General features: G+C 36.2%; 1 long non-coding RNA gene across 1 annotated transcript in view; it reads right to left on the bottom strand.

Moving 5' to 3' along the window:
- Window positions 1-864: 864 nt before the first annotated feature.
- LOC111192728 (uncharacterized) overlaps window positions 865-16,800 on the bottom strand; it is a 90,528-nt gene continuing 74,592 nt past the window's right edge. Inside the window, exon 4 of the long non-coding RNA XR_002650113.2 lies at window positions 865-1,486. This is a non-coding gene — a long non-coding RNA (uncharacterized LOC111192728). The remainder of the gene's footprint in view (window positions 1,487-16,800) is intronic.

Consider the following 16,800-nt stretch of genomic DNA (forward strand, 5'->3'; position numbering starts at 1 on the left):
TATCTATAAAACATGATTAAAAATGAGCTGTTTTTTTTTTTTTGCTTCAATGGCTCTAGAACTACTGTTTTTCCAGTGTTTTTGCAGTAAATAGGGCCTAGCTACTGTTTCATTGGTTTATAAACTTGCTCACTGGCTGTTTGATGGTCTATTCTGATGGACAACAGCTTTCAAATAGTGTGCTGTGCAACAAAACATTTAAAATGAATGAAAATACATAAACAGGAAGTGTTGAGTGGAGGGGATTTTTATATAAAGAGTTTAACACTAATTGCAACAGAACTGCTCTAATGATCCAGCATGGCAGCAGCTGATCCGATTAAAAAATCACGTCTTTTTTGCTTCAATTGATGAAAAGATCAGCATCCGTTGGCAGTTTCAGTTTTTTTTTTTATTAGCTTTCATGTTGAAATGTTTTTTCTCTCAGAATCAATTTACACTGTAGGTGAACTGGGAGTAATATTATGACACATAAAACACAATAATAACATTATAATAAGAAATACAATACAATTTAAACTTTAAAATGCGTGGACATGTGTTTATGTGTAGTTTATATATATAGTTACCCTGTAAATACATTGTTATTCATTTGGTATATGTGTTCCAAAATGTAATGCATTTATTTAACAGTAAGCACTTTATATTAAAATTCACACTTAAAAGTTCAAGTGAAGTTATTATGTAGATATTCTAACATAACAGTTTGTTAATCAAGAAGTAGCTTTTAAACTATTTTAATATGTCATATATTTTAAGATATTGCATTAATCTACAATGAAGAAATTAAGGGAAAAAATAGATTATTAAATAAAATTTAGCAGTCATTCTTTACCAAATGTACTTCTTTATAAAACACTATATTATTAATAAACATGCTGAACTGTTTAAAGTGATATGAGGATAAGGATATACAGCTCTGGAAAATAATATCAGTTTCTCTGATTTTGCTATTTATAGATAGATGTTTGAGCAAAATGAACATTGATGTTTTATTCTATAAACTACGGACAACATTTCTCCTAAATTCCAAAAAAAAAAAAAAAAGTCATTTAGAGCATTTATTTGCAAAACAAAAAGAGAGAGATGCAGAACAATCAGACCTCTAATACTGCACAGAGAACAAGAGTTCAGAAATCAATATTTGGTGGAATAATCTTGGTTTGTAATCAGAGTTTTCAGGATCTTGGCATCATGTTCTCCTCCACCAGTCTTACACACTGCTTTTGGATAACTTGGATATACCACTCCTGGTACAAAAATTCAAGCAGTTCAGATTATATTCCAGAGTTTTTCAATTAGGTAAAATCAAGGAAAAACATCATCATTAAGTGGTCTCTTTTTTTTTTCAGAGCTGTACATGCTGTGGTCTTACTTTCCTGGCCAGATGACCTGAATAGCATACAGATTGAATCCTGTATAATTAGGATGACTATATTCAGCAGTGTCTGGTCCTCTGAAGTCCGAACCTGGAGCGGACGTCCTGCTGTTGGTGAGAGAGAGAGAGAGAGAGAGAGAGAGAGACCTGAAACATTAATATATCTAGCTGAGAGGCCAGTAGCCGAGGGATGTGTGTTTCATCTCGGCCGCTGCCCCCCACATATCCCCCCCGTATCCCCCCCTGCACCGTTTCCCTGCATGCAGTCTGTCTTCATGTGGGGCATAGATTTCCCAGATGAAACCCTTCTAATTAATACTCCATTTATACTCGCTTTAATGTGTTTTTTATACTTTATTCCGTCAGTGGACTTGCCGTTCTTTCTTTCATTCTTTGATACTTTCATTAATACTTGCATTACGAATCATTCGTAATTTTTTTTTTAGTTCTTTCTTTTTTGCACATTTATTTAATTGCCCACTCTTCTCTCTCTTTCTCTCTCTCTGTCTAAAATGCAGCCACTACTATATTTTCTTGCCTTGCAGGTCATTCAGGTGGAAGGGCTGGAATGGTAATTTGATTATGATTCAGAATCGTTCACCTGCACTTGATCAGCGTGCGAGAGGCAGCTTGTTCTGGTGCACCTGAGCGCATGTGGAAGGTGATAAGGAACACCGGAAGATGAAATTGGCACCGGGAGAGGTGTAGAGAGGACACGAGGACGGAGGTGGAGTAGCAGCGGAGGTGACTGGAATTATATATAGAGGATATAAAGGGTTCAGCGGCTCGGAGAAGCTGTATCACCATTGCAAATCGCGGCCCTTGGGCTGAGTTTAGGAGCCAAAGCAACTGCAGCTCTGTATACAAAGGTGGCCAGGAGCTGAAATACATTGATTTTTAATATGCATAATAATGGCTTCACTTTTTTATTTTAAAGAGTTAAATAAGTTGAAGCATCTTAGTGAATCTCAAAAAAAATAGAATATCCTATTTTTATTTTTAAAATTTGATTTAAAAAGTAAATCAGTATCTTAAATTATTTGAAAAGAAAAAAAATGTACAATGCGGAAATATCCTGTAATGTTCTTTTTATTATTTAAGATGCTGTCTATCTATCTAAAACAAACAAACAAAAAAACAAGACGTTGATGCTTAAATTTAAATAATTTGAGTTTTTGTGATTTCATAAATGAACAAAGACTACATTATACATGTAAGTAACACCATATAACTCAACATTTGGTTAAAAGTTTGTTGGCGAGTTGCACCTTTACCAAACACTAGGGTTAGGGTTAGGGTTGGCAATCAGCAAGCTTCCATGGTCAATTAAAAATAAGTTTAATTAAATGTGTGGCCCCTTGTTTGAGCATAGTCCACATATTTTTCAAAGGGTTATGCTTAGGTCCAGAAAATGTTCCAGAAAATGTTGCTACCACCACCATGCTTAACAGTTGGAACAGCATTGTTGGGGAAAGATGCTCCACCTTCATTTAGCCAAATATACCTCTGGTCTTTGTATCTAAACAACTCTGGAAAAAAAAAAAAAAAAAAAAGTCCATATGGTCATACACAAGCTTTGGGCAAATGTTAAAGAATTTTAGTGAGTAGGATTCACATTGTGAGACAAGAAAAATATTAAAGTTTCAAGTGAAGTATGCCTCAAAAATAGTTTAAAAGCAATTTCAGCAACTCATCAGAGGGCTTTGGAAAGCAGGATATTTTTAAAGTCAACATGAAATGTTTGAAAGGCCTACAAAAACCAGAGAGGGAGAACCAATGGATTATCTGAGATGCACAGATTGACCCAAGAGCCACAATTGTGGACATTGTGTGAGCAGTGATGAATCGTGCTATGAATCGTCCTGTTAGTGCCAACACTATTGGCAGACGGCTGCACATTACAATGACTACCTTTAATACCTCTAAGCCAACCATGCCAAAGGCTGCAATGGTGACTAGTGACTTAAATCAGATACACAGGAAGCAACATGTGAACATCACTTAAAGATCTCTTTAATAAAATCCACAATCGAGACACATGTAAAGCTGTTGTGGAACACTGTATTATACACATACGTATATGACTGAACACATCAATTGTGTGTTTGAACGTAACAAAGAAACCCATTACATACATGAAAGGATCTTTGACCATTATGTTGCTTAGCAACCATAGCTCACTTTCAGCTTTGCTTGGCACTTGCTTTTGGCTATTATTATTATGCATAATGTATTATCTTATTTATTGAATTCTCCATGTATTGTATCCATACAGATCTCTGAACCTTGTCTTCTCCACACACACATTTACTTTTTCTTGTATAAAAAAACAAATGACAACAAAAGCCTCTTGATCTGATTGATTATGAAATTGACTCTGTTAATCATTAACTCCAAGGTCCATATGGGTTAGATATGTAAACTGGAGTTGGGATGTTACAAACAGTGTATGTGTCTAATATATAAATCGATCCTTAAAGCATAGAAAACACAATTTTTTGTATGTTTTCTGCTAAATTATATGTGGATAATGTGATCAAAAGAGAAGATATTCGTCATTTATTTTATTAAGTTAATTTATACACATTTGAAGGGGTTTTAGGCCATCTGATGCCCAACATCCAGGTTAAAAGTACAGTATAACCACTTAACGTTTTAACTATATATAGAAATAGTATATTTATATTAATATTTTATATATAAATAAAAAAATATAAAAAATGTACAGCTTCTTGTGGTTTATTTCTTTAGTAAAAATAAATGTTGTAAAGCTGCAATTCTGCTTATCTGTTAGTTTATTTTGTTCTGTGAGCTAATTTAAGTTTATGCAGGTTAGCCGTAAAAAGGCGTGTGTCTTTGCTATCGTAACAACAGGAAAAGTACACCTTACATCACTTGAAATTCATAAAGGCTAATTCTTTTTTAATTAAACATTGGTGCATTTTGGGCATAACAGGGAATAAAAAACTATCAACACATCACTTGCCATTCCCTGTGTGTAACGAGCCTGGGTGTACGCACACTGAGCGTTCACAGCGCACCTGTGTTGCTAAGATTGCAATGAACATCTGACAGGTGACTGTTGTCAGGGTTTTAATCAGTCAGTGGCGCACCTGTGTTTTCCATTGCCAAGATAGCAATACACCAAAAATTCACCTAAACACACCTCACTTCCAGACCACAACCCTTTACAGATAGATATAAGCACTGTTCCGATTTAAAAGACTTTAATGCAAAGCATGAAAATAGATTGTTCGCAGGTTGTAAGATAGCAATGAGCATGTAATGAGTGTAAGATTGAGAGCACTGAGTTATATTTACTGTACTATAGGCTACAGTATATTAACACACCGTATTGCTTATCAATTCCACTGAACACAGATAAAAGGAATACAAATTTAGAGAACACTGAAGACATGTTGACACTCCATATGATTTGAAAGATGTTCAATGACATAGTTAGTGATCTGCAACGGTATTATATTATTCCTCCTGTTCCTTTTCTCTCTCTCTCTCCTCGTTCTGTCAGACGACAATGAAACCACGCCAATTAATTTCCTCTCTATATGGCGATAGCGCGCTCTCTCTCTCGTCTGCTGACTGTCCGTACGTTACTGTAAGTGCCTGTATGTCAGGCTCACATTATCAGAAAATGAATGTTTTTGTCCCGGTCGCCAGTCATGCTTGGCTTCCTCCACAGATCTTTAGCTGCTATCATGAGGTCAGAACCCTGAATCATGCATAACTGAGGAAATCTATGCAGTGTCAGGGTGGTCAGAATCGCGGCCCATTTCGATGGAAAGAAGCCAGAGCTGCTTTTCATTTTTGCAGAATGTTATAAGGATTGTGTGAGCAGTCTTTCTCAAGAAAAATGTGCACATATGTGACTAAACAACCATTTGTACAATGTGTACTAAAAACAGCTTACCCCTCGTGCATATATACTGATGTGTATATTACTGATGCAGCCCAGACAATCAAAAATTAAACAATTTGAAAAGAAAGTGCTACAAAAGCAACCGGTTTAATTTTATTACCTAAATCGAAACCACCTAAAGTCTTAATATTTTAATATTGTGTATTTATGTAAATGTAAATAAAAAATTTACACTTAATCAGCAACATGAAATTACATTTATATTAGTGGTGTCAATAATAATAAAATAATTAATAAATTGTCAATGCTGGTGTTTCCCAGTATTCTGGGAGGGAGACTAATAAAGGAGAGTAATAATTGTGTAATAAATTCTTCAAACCTTCAAAACCCTTTAAGCTCTACTGCTGCTTTCAAAAACTAGATTGATAGGTTTCTGACCGGATAGACATGTCCTTAATGATTTCCTAAGTGCCTTCTAAAGCCCAGGCCAGCTTTAGGGAGAGCAAAAAATATTTTATATCACATCCTCAGAGAGTTCTTTGCCACGAGGTGCCATGTTGCACTTCCAGAACAATATGACCAATATGAGAGAGTGTCCTGCTCCCAATGTACACCTGAGACCTTGTTACACTAAGGAGTCACATGGCACTGGGGAAAAAAATGGCTTATTTTGCCATTTTCACTTTGGAGTGTACTCACTTATTTGCCAAAGTTTTAGACATATTTTAGACACATTATTATTGTATTTTAAGGGCACTGAAATTCTACACTGTTATATAAGCTTCACACTGATTAGCTTACATTGTATTAAAGTGTCATATTTTTTGACAAATCCCATGGAAATATATTATTAAATATTTACAAACATGTGAAGGGATGCACTCGGGATATATAATGCAAAAATTTACGTATTTTGTTGTACATGATGTACATAATGCAAAAACAGTTCTATTAAATGATGATTTTAAAATTATTATTAATTTAAAGCCTTTAAATTAAGTTTGGGGACTTAAATGACTTAGACAATATAGTATTTAGTATTTTCATTTTTTTTTTCATCATGTTGGTGTAGGATGTTGATGAGATGGTAAATCCAGAGGTGTTAATCCAAGTCTATTTAAATAGTTGCTAATTGGAATGTATGTGACGGTATGACTGGACATTAGTCTAACAGAGATACGTACATTTACACATCCTAAATGTGTTTCTCCCAGTGGTTTAGGCATGTGCTGTATCTGAATCTCACTGATTTAATTAAATATAGCACATGGAAATATCAAATAACAACCAGACTCAAACAAAGAGATTCATCACTTATCACCGCTCCCGCCGACCACCTTTCACATGCATTCTGCTGCCCCTCTACTCGAAAAAGGACCAGAGCACAGAAAGTAGAGAGCACACAAAGAGGCCTTCAAAGCCTGGCACTGCACTGCTGGCGTCCCTCGTCCAGCGCGGCCGGCTCCAGATGGATGGAAAAGCACGGCTGGTCTTTTAGCTTGTAGCTGAATGGCCAGTCCTCAGGGGCGCCCAGACCAAACAGTCGGCTAAGCTCCTCTCAGCGCTCTAATGAGGATCACCTAAGCCATGCCACATCTCCAGCTGACAGGGAAAGAACATAGCAAAATAATTACGCCTGTTTTTTCACTGCCCTCAACACAAGCCTGCTACTTCCCTGATATAAAAGGTGGGAGAGCTCAATAGAAGAGCACAGGGAACTCTAGAGGCTCAGAGCTCTATTGTAATAAACAATGCTCGGCTTGTTTTCTCACTCTTAGTCGAAAAAGTCAATGTAAAAAATGTGTCCATATTGCTATGATGAAATTTTATCTGTATACGTTTAAAACATTGTCATCAAACTCTTTAACGCATCACTAGAAATGATTCAAAATGACTTACAGGTTTTTTTAGACAATTTTTATTGCCCATTTGGAGGCTATTTAAAGCATTTTATTTGATAATCCAATTCATTATTAAACAATTTCTATTGGTTATTGCAAATCATTATGAAACATTTCTATCAGTCATTGCAGTTCACGTTGGAGCATTTCCATTAGTCATTACAATTAATTATAGAGCATTTCTATTAGTTATTCCAGGTAATTTTGGAGCATTTCTATTGGTTACGCCAAGTAATTTTGCAACATTTCTATTGGCTATTCCAAGCAATTAAGCAGCATTTCTATTGGCTATCCCAAGTAACTTTGAACTATTTCAATTGGTCATTACAAATAATTATGGAGTATTTCTATCCTCCTTGCCATTTGTGTTGGAGCATTTTAAGATTCAAAATTCAGTAACCAATTGAAATTCACATTGGTTATTTCAATTAATTATGGGGCATTTATATTGGTCATTGGAATTCATGTTGGATCATTTCTATTAGTTATTCTAAGTCATTTTGGGTATTTTAATTGGTTATTTCAAGTAACTTTTAACTATTTCTATTGGTCTTTGCTATTCATTTCAGATTTTTTTTATTGGTTGTTATGATTAATTATGGAACATTTATATTGATCATTGCAATTCATGTTGGAGTATTTTTATTGGTTATTCCAAGGAGTTTTGGAGCATTTCTATTGGTTATTTCAAGTTATTTTAAGCATTTCAATTGGTTATTCCAGTTACCTTTAACTATTTCTATTAATCATTGTACATCATGGTGAAGCATTTCAATTGGTTATTCCAATTAAATGTAAAGCATTCCTATTTGTTGATAAAAGTTATTTTGGAGTATTTCTATTGGCTATTCCAAATCGTTTTGAGCATTCCTACTGGTTATTCCAAGTAACTTTGAACTATTTCTATTGGTCATTGCAATTTATTATGGGTCATTTCTACTGGTTATTGCAATCAACTCTGGGACATTTCAGTTGGATATGTTGGAGCATTTCTATTGGTCATTCCAATTCATGTTGGATCATTTCTACTGGTCATTCCAAGTCATTTTTTGATCATTTCTATTAGTTGTTCCAAGTCAATTGATTCTATTTTTATTGGCCCATTCATTATGCAATCTTTCAATTTTAAATTAGGAAACAATGTTTTTGCATGGAAAAGATGATTAGGACCCAAGTGACAAACACAGTCTATAAGATTAACACACCTAACATACTCTTCTATCATTTAATGGCACATTATCAACAATTTAATTGTATTGTTCTTTTTAGGAACAATACAATTACTTTTTTATTGTTCTTTTTATTGTATTTTAAGATGTCACAAAAAGCAACATGTTTACATAATATATCCATCCAACCCTCGTCAGTTTACAGAAGCTCATCTCCTGATACCACACAGAACAGCTAATCAGAACCAAGCTCATTTGCATACGTCAATCTTAAAGTTTCAGGTGTGCGCTGCTGAAATCTACTTCGGAGTCTGGCTTGAACTGGATCAGTTAATTTTCTCGTGGCAGGCGGGCGAACGGCGCAGAAATCCAGGGCTTATGTAAGAGCTGGCCAGAAAATAAATATATAACTCCAGACACTTCTCTTCAGCACCAGTCAGAGGCAAATTTGTGTGAAAGAAGTCTCTCCTTCTTTCTCTCTCTCTTTCTCTGCATTTCCTTCTATCATTTCCTTCAACCTTTCATTCTCTTACTGAGCCTACCTTTGCCTGGGTTCTCTCTCTCTCTCTATCTTTCTTTCTCTCTTTTTCTCAGCTTCTCTTTTCTCCCCTCTTTTTTTTGTCCCTCTACCCCGCCACGCCACGCCTCTCTCTCTCTCTTTTTCTCTCTCTCACTATTCGTTCCATTCTATTATTTCCTTCAACCTTTCATTCTTTTACTGAACCCACCTTTGCCTGGGTTCTCTCTCTCTCTCTATCTATCTTTATCTCTTTCTCTCAGCTTCCCTTTTCTTCCCCTCTTTTTTTGTCACTCTACCCTGCCACGCCTCTCTCTCTCTCTCTCTCTCTCTATCTCTCTCTATCTCTCTCTCTCTCTCACTATTCGTTCCATTCTATCATTTCCTTCAACCTTTCATTCTTTTACTGAGCCTACCTTTGCCTGGGTTCTCTCTCTCTCTCTCTCTCTCTATCTATCTTTCTCTCTTTATCTCAGCTTTCCTTTTCTTCCCCTCTTTTTTGTCACTCTACCCCACCACGCTACGCCTCTCTCTCTCTCTCTCTCTCTCTCTCTCTTTTTCATTCTTTCATTCTCTTAATGAGCCTACCTTTGCCTGGGTTCTCTCTCTCTCTCTATCTTTCTCTCTTTATCTCAGCTTTCCTTTTCTTCCACTCTTTTTTGTCACTCTACCCTGCCATGCTACGCCTCTCTCTCTCTCTCTCTCTCTCTCTCTCTCTCTCTCTCTTTTTCATTCTTTCATTCGTTTACTGAGCCTACCTTTGCCTGGGTTCTCTCTCTCTCTCTCTCTCTCTCTCTCTCTCTCTCTCTCTCTATCTTTCTCTCTTTATCTCAGCTTTCCTTTTCTTCCACTCTTTTTTTCTGTCCCTCTACCCCGCCACACCACGCCTCTCTCTCTCTCTCTCTCTCTCTCTCTCTTTCTCTCAGCTTTCCTTTTCTTCCACTCTTTTTTTTCTGTCCCTCTACCCCGCCACACCCCTCTCTCTCTCTCTCTCTTTCTCCCTCCCTACCTGGGAACTGCCGATAGCTGCAAGCTCGCTCTTAAAGGCCGACTGAAGATAAAAGATTGATGCGCATATTTTATACCAAAGGTAGAGAGAGGCTTCTGCAAAAGCGTGGCTGCTGCCTCCTGGGATGCACCGCTCTCTCAGTAAAGGTTCAGTGCAAGTGCCAAACTCAGTCCAACTCTCAACGCTGCATCTCTGAGAGATGAAAGACGTAGACTTCATATATGACAATGAGATTAAAAGATTCCCCCACCTGTAGCTCTGACAGAAGCACAACGTGAGCTTTGATACGCCAGCCAGCCTGTTTTCTGGGAAAATGGTAGGTGTTTTTTTTTTTTTTCATTTCCTTTTTTCCTTCGCTTTTGTTTCAGGAAACAGGTTCTTAGTAGTTATGAGAAATAGCTGTTGCTGCAAGCAATCTCTCTCTCTTTTTATTGTCTCGTTCTTTCTTTTTCAGAACAAACTGGAAATTGTTTAACCACAAAAACCTGCCTCTGTTGCTACACACCCCTCTGTTCTCTGTCTGTTCTCTATCCTTTTAAACTCAGAACGCGTCTGTCTGGAACTTTAGTTTCAATATGAATCCAAAGTTTTCTGTCAGACGGTTTTAGATGAGCATGTTTTGAACGCTGTGTTTCATGCCACAGCGAATGAATCACTTCTGCCTGATTGGCTCTGATACAATGGTAGCAAGATATCAAGCACTGGTGCTTTAACCAAAAAAAAATTTAGTACAAAAGAAATATGGCTAAAAAAACTGGGCTACATGTAGGGTGGAGTCAGCTACAAAAATGGGCCATTTTTGCCTTTGTTTTTTTTTGGGGGGGTGGTAAATTAGTTTATATTATATTATAAGACCATCACCAATAAGCTACACAGACCCATTCAAAATGTTGGAACAGTGAGAATCAATCAATCAATAAAACCATCTTTATTTTCACTCTGGAAAAACATTGAGGGTGACCCTTATTTGCAATGCTGCTGAGCGTTTATAACATCAAAGGGATTGAACACATATAATAATAATTTCAAAATAATAAGAAATAAAATAGTAAAAAAAAAATACAAAAAATAAGGTACTAATTTTAAATCAACAATTAATATATATATATATATATATATATATATATATATATATATATATATATATATATATATTTATATATATATATATGTAAAACTATGTATATGAAAATTTAAAAAATAAACTAAAATAAAAAAAAATAATTAAAATAAGAAAAAAAGATTAACTAATAAAGTCATTTAAAACAATCACAGCCTTTCTGATGGTGATTAGAAACTAAAGTTTAAAATGATTCAGTGATCCCAGCAGAATAATTCCTTTATTTTTTAGGCTGAAAACACTTGGGTTTGATATTAAAAGATATATAAAAATATATGAATATAAGACAAAAGATTGACATTTCACTCAAGAAATCTGGGGACTAAAGCTGAATTCACTAACAGTTGTTTTAGGGTCTTTTTTTACAGAACAATGTTCCTATCATCAACTGCGATGGTTTTCCTTTGTACACCTTTTCAACATATGTTATGTAGTACACCAGTGATGACTTTCTTCTTCAGGACATTCCTAACAGTTTTACTAGCTATGGCCAAAAAATCTGTGCAATGACTCTGATTGATTTTCCATCTCCTCTCAGCTACACCAAAATAAACCAATCAGTGAGTCACTTGCCATTCCCTTTAAGAGCCAGCTGTGCTCTGACTTTGGCGTGTTTTAACGGTGTATCTTAACAATGCGGAACTTTGTGTGTCTCAGCAGAGGAAACTGACCTGGGCGTTACACAAGCAGCTCATTTAAGGGAACAGCAATGTTATTATACTCTTTATTCTGTTTATTTTTTATTTAAAAGTCAGGTTTGTGCTCTGCAGCGTGTCCATGCGTGTGTGTTTAACGAGGGTGGGGTGAGTGTACGCGCGCTGGGAGCACCTTTAAAAATGGACTCAGATGATTGACTGTTGTCAGGGTTTTAATCAGTCAGTGGCGCATCTGTGTTTTCCATCAACAAAAAAAAGGAAAACACCATCTATTTACCTGAACACACCTCACTTCCAGACCACCACATCCATCAGTGTACATTTATTCCTAAACTTTAAGACTATTATAGAGGTGTGGGCGCAAGACGTGAAAATAGACAGTTAGTAGGGACTGTTGTGCAAGGGGTACGATTGCACCCTTGGACTTGGACTGTTTTACATTGACTTCTACTGATATTTCTACAAAGAATGTTCTTCTTCTTGTCTTTTAATGCCAACTTTTCAATTGTTTTCACCTAAATCATCATGCTGTGTTTATGTAGACAGGAGGTCAAAACCACCTATTTAAATATACGTGGATAAGACCACAATAAGAAGGGCAAGACCCTGTGTGACCCTATGGAACCATGGAACAGGTGGTTTCTGGCTTTGTCCCCAGGGATTTGCGTGTACCGTATTTACCGATTATTACTGATTATTAATGTTTCGGTGCCAAAAAAGTCACAGAGCATATTGGGTTGAATATTTTATACAGGTACATACCTGCAGCACACCAGAGAGAATTTCACCAAGTGCTTTTAGTACCACTAAAGCTGCAGCAGATTTTCTTCTGTACCTTTTGCATCCAGTCTAACCTATGGCTCACAGCAAGAAACGCCACACTGACACTGCTTGACATTCAGCAGTTACCCTTCAACTGTGCCATTAATGTAGCATTAAAGTGGCATTAAGCTGGCAGCGCCCTCCCTCCAAAAGAAATGGCTTGTCATATCACAATGTGCTGTTTCCAATCATATTCTGACCCCTAGCTACATTATGAACATAACCCCATACAGATCCCCTTAGGCAAGCTCAGGAGATATCACGGGGCTGGGAAAATTACAGATGATCTTTCTTTTTTCCCCCCTCAGCCTCTTCACTGAATGAAACCACATAGATCATGTATATTTCCCGGTCCACCTGCAGAGTGCCAGCACAGAGGCAATTTCAGCACAATCAAACTGCACTCTCTGCCACCAAATCCATTCATAATATCATAATATGCCCTCGATTGCCCAATACGCCTCGGGTCTTTCCGCACATAAGAAAACAATACATTTCCTTCTTTATTTGTGCTATAGAGCACAGCCAAGCTTGGGAGGATAGCCTCACGTCCTGGCTTATTGCTTATATTGAGCAAAGGTGGCAATAGAAAGGGCGATAGAAATATATTTCTGTCCTTCTGTGGAAAAAACATGATCTGTTTTAGAGATGTATTGCAAAAACATGCTCGGCTCTTTATTTTAAAAGGATGAACCGGATACACAAAGGAAAAAGAAAATGTCAAAAGTCATCCCTGTGATCATATCATAACATTTTCTCATGCCTTCTATCTATTCTTACAAACATTATCGACTTTTCCCACAATCCTCCTTCCCCTAAACTTTCTGTCATGTGATTAACTAACCAACCTAATCGCCTTAATATTACCTTCCACTCCCTTTTTTGTCTCTCTGTGCCTTTAACCTTACTTTGCAAAGTATTGCCAACAAATCCCTGACCATTATCTGCTCATCGTTTCCTTTCCTTATATCTGTCAAATACTTTTGTATACAGCTCTGGAAAAAAGTAAAAGACCTTTGATTTTACCAAATTGAAAACCTCTGGAATATAATCAAGAGGAAGATGGATGATCACAAGCCCATGCACCATGAGACGCATAAAGTTATCCAAAAGCAGAGTGTAAGACTGGTGGAGGAGAACATGCCAAGATGCATGAAAACTGTGACTAAAAACCAGGGTTATTCCACCAAATATTGATTTCTGAACTTTCTGAAAACTTTATAAATATGAACTTGTTTACTTTGCATTATTTGAGGTCTGAAAGCCCTGCATCTCTTTGTTAATTTGACACTGTAATGATAATATATGCTATAAATTACAATATATTCATATGGACTTTGGGAGAAAGGTTGCCTGTAGTTTATAGAATAAAACAACAATGTTAATTTTACTTAAACCTATACCTATAAATAGCAAAATCAGAGAAACTGTTTCAAGAGCTGTATGTTGTTTTGACTTCTTCATTAGATTTGTTGACCTTGTTCTGTCCTGTGATTTATATCATCACTCTATCTGTGTCAGTTTTGGTGCATCTCATTTGTAGTTAATCTGTTTGTTATTAAAACCTTTTTGTTTGCTTTTATATCTAGATCCATTCCTTACTTCTGACAAAACTGGTACCACAACAAGCTTTGAAGACTGTATATTGAACTAAGATTTGAAGAACATATACATCTAACTGAATAATTAAAAGCAAATTTACTGTTTTTTTTTTTATTCTGTAAATTCTTGGGTGAGTTAAAAATTGGGTTTGCAGTTGTATTTTTTGGCAGAACTAATTAAAAATTAAAAAAGAACAATTCAATTGAAGTATTGTTGTAAATACTATCAATTTAGAGTGCAAAAGCTGTCTTCCAATGAGAAGAAAAGATAAACCACAGGGTCTGCTACAGCGGCAAACGGTGGCTTTTTGTTTTTAGGCCTTGAATTTAAGACTTATATATACATTGATCTTAATAGATGCTTATATATGCCTGTGATTGCTATGGCAAAATACCATGCACATTATACACTATTAATATATATATATAAAGCACACACGTTTAAAGCAGGTTTGTCTTGGAAGTTATTTTTTACATACATTATGAATGTAGGGCATGAGGGCATGGACTGGCACCCTGTCCAGGGAGATAAAAGATGAATTAATTCATAAATTAATTTATGAACAGACATTAACATATCTTTACCTTGCATGCTGCAGTCTAACGGTATCTCTTTCAGTTAAGAGTGCAAGAAAAGAACTGCTGTCGCCATTTTCCAGAAGCTGATAGTAACCTGATTAGGTCTACTGGTCTTATTTACAGTCGATGACATATCTAGGACTTCCAGAAGGCCATAAAGAGTGGTGATTTCCCCCCCTCTAAAAATGAAAACGTAATGGGTTAATTCCTCTGTCAGATCCTAATTACACTGGTAGTTAATCTTTCTTTCAGTCAATCACTGGGAAAGCTAGTTTAACTGTATCAATCGAAATACTACTGACAATTTTGGATTGGATAATGTGTCTTTACTGTTTCAGCAATTGACTATTTTGAGGTGTTTTTATTATTCATAAAAAAACAAAACTAACAAAATATCAGTGAATTGGCAGTAGTTAGGCACCTGAATACATTGAGTTAAATACATATCTGCAAGATGTACTTTTGATACATTACTCATATTTAGTAGATGTACTGTTGGTGTGATACTTTCATTAGGCAAACCAGTCTAGCTAGCCACGGTTAGCTTTCATAGTCATAAACCTCAACCTCAAGCCAAACCCTAATCCTAACCATCATCCTGCCCTAGTCTTCAAAGAAACCTCAAGCAGAAACCTAATCTTAACCCCCATCCTTGTCTTTATCTTGAGCTCAACCTCAAGCCAGAATGTAATCCTAACCAAAACCCTGGCCCTAGTCCTAATCTCAACCCAAACCCTAATTCTAACCAACCTTCTGTCTCTAGTATTGACCTCATTCTCACCTCAAAACTTGACCATCATTATGGCCTTAGTCCTAACCTCAACACCCTCAACCCAAAAGCTATTCTATCCATCCTCATGGCCCAAGCCTCCCTCTAACATCAACCCAAACCCTGACGTTCTGTCCCTAGTCTTAACCTCAAACTCATCCCAAAACTTAATCCTAACCATCATCCTGGCTCTAGTTCCAATCTCAACCCAATCCCTAATTCTAACCAACCTTCTGTCTCTAGGTTTGATCTCAATCTCATCTCACATCCTAATCCTAACCATCATTATGGCTCTAGTCCTAATCTCAACATAAACCCTATATCTAACCAACCTTTTGTTTCTAGTTTTAACCTCAACCTAATTGCAAAATCTAATCCCAACCATTATTATGGCCTTAGTTCTAATCTCAACCCAAACCCTAATTGTAACTTACCCTCTGATCTTAGTCTTAACCTCAGCAACATCGCAAAAAACTAATCCCAACCATTATTATGGCCTTAGTCCTAACCTCAACCCCTTCAACCCAATACCAAATCCTATCGATTCTCCTGCTCTTAGTCTTAATCTCAACACAAACCCTAAATCTAAGAATCCTTCTGTCCTTAGTCTTAACCTCAAACTCATCTCAAAACCTAAACCTAACATCATCCTGCTCTTAGTCTTAATCTCAACACAAACCGTGAATCTAAGAATCCTTCTGTCCTCAGTCTTAACATCAAACTCATCTCAAAACCTAATCCTAACCATCATCCTGTCCTTAGTCTTAATCTCAACACACCTAATTCTAATCAACATTCTGTCCCTAGTCTTAACCTCAAACTCATCCTAAAACTTTATCCTAACCATCCTCATGGCCTTAGTTCTTACCTTAACTTCAACCAAAAACACAAATATAATTCTTATTCTTACCATAATCGTAACCTTAACTTTAACCAAAAATACATTCCTAATCATTATCCAACCTTAACTTCAAGCCAAAGCCAAGCCTTAATCATTCTCCAGGCCCTAGTTCTCACCTAAACCTAAAACTAATCCTAAACCCCAAAACCTTGCACTTTAATCTCAACTTAATCCAGTTTACATCATACACCCTCTATAGAATTATAGAACTATCAGTAGCTTGTCTATAATCGCTTGTGGGGACACTAAGATTGTCTGAATCTGAAATGTGTTATAAGTGATAAGTGTTTATTTCAGGTTATCATCTGTACATACGAATGTGGACAATTCAAATAAATTAAAAAACTACTGAATTGATGAGCTACTGAATATCTGCTATTGTTTATTTTATGTATTAAAGATTACTCAAACGACAAAATAAATAATAAAATAAAAATGAAATAAGAGGTAGTCATTTCAAAAAGTTTAAAAAGAAGCATTATTCTATTAAAAAGAGAAACC

Source organism: Astyanax mexicanus, chromosome 15, assembly GCF_023375975.1.
Source record: "Astyanax mexicanus isolate ESR-SI-001 chromosome 15, AstMex3_surface, whole genome shotgun sequence".
In the NCBI taxonomy this organism is placed as follows: Eukaryota; Metazoa; Chordata; class Actinopteri; order Characiformes; family Acestrorhamphidae; genus Astyanax; species Astyanax mexicanus.